Source organism: Camellia sinensis, chromosome 7 (genome assembly GCF_055761805.1).
Source record: "Camellia sinensis isolate YWXY chromosome 7, ASM5576180v1, whole genome shotgun sequence".
Lineage (NCBI taxonomy): Eukaryota > Viridiplantae > Streptophyta > Magnoliopsida > Ericales > Theaceae > Camellia > Camellia sinensis.
In genome coordinates, this window is record NC_138967.1 from 42659451 (window position 1) to 42665232 (window position 5782).

Sequence of the window (5782 nt, forward strand, 5' to 3'; positions counted from 1 at the left end):
GGCCATTGCATGAGCTTCATTTTCATGCCTTTCGAGTCATCACTTTAGTCCATTTTCCTACTGTTTTGGGCCTGCATAGGGACTTTTTGGGGCTGGTTTGGTCATTTGTGCATTGCTTTGCATACCTCTAGTGTAATGCACTTCACTAGTTTCGGTATCCGGGCCATCTAGTATGCATTGTGTGAGGTTTTTGCATGTTTCAGGATCATCTTGCATGTCATTTCAAAGTTGGAAAATGTGCCATTGTATGCCATATTTCATCCTTGCCATGCTTTGGTAGAGTAGCATTTTGTACCTTAGGTTTGGTCCCTTGCATTTGTGCATGTTTGCATGGATTTTTTTATCTCATTTTCATCATGTTTGGCCACTGATTTGGGTGTGGCCGAGGCTCACCTATCTTAGTTTAAGTCCATCTTGCATTGTATATGCCATTTAGTCCATGTTGTTGCATGATTGACCATTGCATTGTATATGCCTTGATCATTTCATTGTTAGTCTCCATGTGTGCATTGCGTATGCCATATAGTTTTCATGTGCATTGAATATGCCATTGATTATTTCATAGCATTGTGTGTATGCTAGTAGCACGTTTGCATATCATCACTTGCATGTTTGCATCATTTAGTGGCATTATGCTTAGGTTGCATGTTAGAGTTGCATTCATGCATGCCATGTGTATTGCATTGTGTTTGGAGTAGGGTTTAGTCCAAGCACAGGAAACAAGGGATGTTTCGTACTCTAAGTGACGAAACGTGCCTCAATTCTCGGTCGCCGACACTCTTGACTGTCCATGATAGAGTTGTTAGCTTTACTTGCTTATATGTGCATTCATTTCACATCGAGTCGTGCAATTCGACCCCTCGGCCATCATGCATTGAGATGCGTGATTGGAGGATCAAGGATTACACTCCCTAGAGCTTATGCAATGATGGGGAGAGTGGTCATACACACATATGTTGAAAAGACTTTGCCATGCCCCTTTCTCGCTCTCTATTGCAGCAAACCGGAAACCAGCAGCAAAAACTGGTCAGCAGCCTTCTGGAGCTTTATACAGTGTTCTGGGACCAGTTGCAAACAGAGGCAAATCGGGGCATCGCGATGGATTTCCCGACAAGGCGACTCAAGCATGCATGCATCCCTTATCATTCAAGGCGGAGCTGAGGCAGTCCAATGCATTTAGTTTACATGCTAGTTTTTATTGCTTACTTAGTTAATTTGTTAATTAATTAATGTTGTGTAATAATTAGCTGTAATTCGTTATTCATTTTGGTTGTGTAATATTTATTCAGACCCTCCGAGCGAGGGCACAATTGTAATAAGTGTGCGTGTGTGTGATGTATGTCTTCCAACCTCACATCTTTCTCCCTTTTATTTACTAGCTTATGATGGTTAGTTTAGGGCACGTTTCAATTAGCATACTTATGCTCGCATGTTTGCATCCATTCATCTGTCTTGCATGCACCGGGCTCGACGCATCATACTAACTGCGTTGTATTTCAATTCCAAGTTGAATACATGTTAAGTGTTGCATTTCACTTGCCATCTTAGAATAGCCGAGCCTATCTTAGTTGCATTCTTGCATGTGTTGCATTAGGCATCTCAGCATAGTTAGGATTCAAGCATGTTTTCTAATTAGCTTCTTTCTTTGGCTAGAAGTACTCGGTAAGTGTTTATGCTTTAGCATCCTTGCATGTGTGTGAGTGACTGCCATGATAGCATGCTTATCATGAGGCTATGTGCTTATATGATATAACTGCCTGAATGCCTATTGGTGAAGGTTGGGTTGCTTGAGTTAGAATAATTCGTCGAAACCCGTGTTTTAGCCTACTTGCGAGTAGCAAATTACAATCCATTTTCAAAAACAAACGGAGATGCGATGCTTTGTTCCAACTTAGGCGACCCAGTCTATACTTGTATGCTGCGCGCATCACGTAGTAATTCTAGGCTAATAAATTGGAATAAGAGCACATGTGTTTTCAAAAACAAGATATCATGTTTAGTATTGGCCGATCTTTGATCGGGTGAGCGGGGGTGCTCATGAAATGACCTTCCCCAATTGTACCCAAGTTCCCGAGCCGAGGCAACTTGGGTCAAGGTTTTGAAACCCGGACCGGACCGGCCGGTTGAACCGGTTGAACCGGTGACCGGATGGGGTTTCGGTCCGGTTAGCCCTCTTAAACCGGCCAATTGCAAAAACCGGACTATTTATTGAAAATCGGTGAACCCACCGGTTAAACCGGTGAATCGGTTGACCCGGTCACGGGTTGATCGAACCGGTCCGACTCCTTTTTTTTTTCAGTTTTTTTTTTCTTTCTTTCTTTCTTTTCTTTCTTTCTTATTATATATATATATATATTATATATATAATATAAGAATATAAGAAAATTTTAATTTGAAACTCTTTTTTAAGGGTCTCCTCTTGTGAGGAATCCCATTAAGAGTTTTGATGAAATTATTGTGAAAGTCTTCACCTATTTATAAGAAAAAAAATTCTTTCAAAAAGACTCAAGAAATCCATGTGGGATTCAATCAAATGTATTGGAGGGAATATTGAAATTTTGATATCCCTCCAAAATTTTTGCTCTCCTTTCAATCAAATTATTTGAATTAAAATCATATGGAGGGAATATTAAATATTTGATTTCATCTTCCAAAATCGAAATTAATAATATTTCAAAATATATTATTATATTTTTCAGTAAAAAAAATATTAAGACAAATATTTAAGATAATTTAATAGTTTTAATATTTTTAATTTATAATTTTATTACTTATATTTTTATTTAAATATAATTTTAATGTATTTATTACGTCACGGTTCAATTCCGGTTCAACCCACCGGTGACCTGTCCACTCGATCCTTTTTCCGGTTCGTTCACCGGTCCGGTTTTTAAAACATTGACTTTGGTGATGACGGACACGTGGCCTTAGGCACGAGTCAGGGTTTCCTAAATTCCCCCAAAATAAAATATTTAGGTGGCGACTTTGTATTTGGCAAAGTAGTCTATGTTTGGCACTTCTTTCTTTAAAAAACTGTTTTCCAAAACAATTTGCCACACTTGGACTCTTTGGTGATTTATCGGTATTGCATTGTACTTTGCGAGACTAGATTCAGAACCGTGACATTGGGTCCGAATTGTAGTGAGCCCAAATGAAAAAAACGAGGGATTTCCCCCGGGGCATTCGGGGATGTCTACAGTTTCTGGCGACTCTGCTGGGGATTTAGGGAACTTGACTCGAACTCATGATATCTTGTTTTGACTACACTTATGTGTTTCTTTGCATTGCATATGCATTGGTGCGCCTAAGTCACCGTGTTTTCCATCTGCTATTCCTGAACAGTTTGCTAGAGGCTCGCTTCGAGAAGCGTGCCATAAGGCTAACCGATTACGGGCTCTGCCACGATGGGAACACAAACCTCGGTTGTTACAGGGGCACCCTTTTTAACCATTCGACCTACTGCATATCGGAATCCATAGTGACCATTCCAAGCTAGGACAGGTTGCTTACCTGATTGTAGGTTGTTTAAAACCGTTGTGTGCGTAGTGAAACCCTAGTTCTTGGCAAAATAGGACAGGGAAACCCTACCCCGACATAGGGATGTTTCAGCTCTCATTTGCCTGCTATGTGCTTTTACAGTTGTATCTCTACAGGGAATGTACATATCAGTTTGTAAGTCTGGGTATCGGGCATTCGGGCATCAGTATTTGGGAATCAGTTATATCTACGGGTATCAGATTCAGTTTTGGGGCAACGTTTTTGGGGAACAGTAATCAGTAGTCGAATACAGTTATTCAGCTATGCTTATATTTGTGCTGGTGAAATTGGGCTGAGATGCCGCCTGGTTTCTCTTTCAGTTCAGAGACTCAGTTCAGAGCAACTAGTGTGCTCCTTTGCTAAGCCAAGACAGGAAAAGACTCACCGGTTCATCAGATCTATCAGTCACCAGTCGCATCATCTCTGTTCAGTTCAGCAGATTTATAACGACACAAAATTCATAGGAAATTGTGGTTATGGCAGCCGCGTTAAACCAAGGAATCATCTTATAGGGTGAGACCGACGTTGAAGTACCACACCCGCCCAGGTCGCTTGCCGCACATTCGATCTGGGAACCCCAGTTATTTCAAGCCCGTGAGCCCACCACATTTGAGTTGATGGGAATGATTGGTGACCTTCAGAGGTCTGTAGCTGATCTAGCCTACAGAATGTCGGCTCCGCCACCAACCACATGATATGCTAAACACAGTATGAGCAATAACTAAGACATTAGCAATTGATAAATGTTCAATTTTCACAAATCAATTCATAACCCATCTCCATTTTTTTATAATCACTGCGACTATGTTTCATTCCACTTTCCATTTCTTAACAGTTTCACAATTTATATCAATGGCTCAGAACCTGGCCAATCATTTCTATGAGACAGTAACTCATATTAAACATTTCCCATTTCTCAATAGATAAACACATTAGTTGTATCAACATTTCAACAGATAAGCATACAAGCTGTATCCACATTTCAACAGATAAGCATACTAGCTATATCAACACTTCCAAAGATAAGCATATGAGCTGTATCAACACTTCCATAGATAAGCATATGAGCTGTATCAACACATTATCTGACAAGCATATGAACTGTATCAGTGGAGTCCATCCCCTATCTCCTCCCAAACAATATCCGGTTTAGAGGTCCATCCCCTATCTTCCCCTAAACCGTGGAGTACATCTCCTATCTCCTCCCCCACACACACAATGTATATACACATAGGTCATATACGCAATCAATCAATACATAACGTTAATGTCTTCTACCAACCGTCATACTCTATGACATAACCAATTGATTAGTTTTAGTTTGCCTAATCATCATGCATTGTCTACAACAATCAAAACTACCCTCCACCGGTAGCTCAAGCAATTATTTCTAAACAGATAATAAAAGTTCCAACAGATAAAATATCAATGTTTTCAAAAGTGAGCGATTAACGATGCGTGGCACGCATGTCACAGAAGTGTATATGAAAGTGCACATTCTATGTAGCAGAGGAGCATCAAATACGTACTCTGGTGCCTCTGATTTACCTCTTAGAGGACTTTGCAACACATTCAGCTCAAAAAGGGCACACCCTGTTCATATTGGCGAGAGATAACATCTGCTGCTGCTGCTTTAATTGCCGTTCTGGCTTGAAGCATGCTCAAGCTTGGAGTAGAGGCACACTCATTCTTCGGGGCACTGGCAAGGCCTGAAGAGGTACATATGGAATGCAATCCTAGAATTTTCTGAAGGTGAAACACACTCAGATGCTCAAAATTTTCCCTATTTTCTTTTGCTTCGTAGTCCGGAACTTATATAGCTTCAGATAGGTCCTTGTTTTACCGTTCACACTTATCGGGGGTGGACCCTGCAGTTTTATGAAAGAACAAATCTTGTTTTGTACAAATGTGGAGAATGGCACAGCACTCTGAGCACAAAAAGATTTATGGAAATTGAGAAATGAGTTCTTAACCAGGTATTGAGCCTACGACTGCATACAGTGAAAAAGACTCAGCAACGGAAAACAAAAGGTAAAGAACCTAAACACATCGAGTAACACTCGAAACGACTCGAAACGACTCAAAACAAGAATCGAGATAAAACAAAAAGACACGACACTCAGACGTGCACAGGGAGCCTGTTTCACCGGGTAGTGTTTCCCACCCTTTCTCATTTGTGGTTCTCACATCGCTCGGCCCTCAAGCTCTGTTTTTTTTTTTTTTTTTTTTTCTGAAAAAGCCCTTT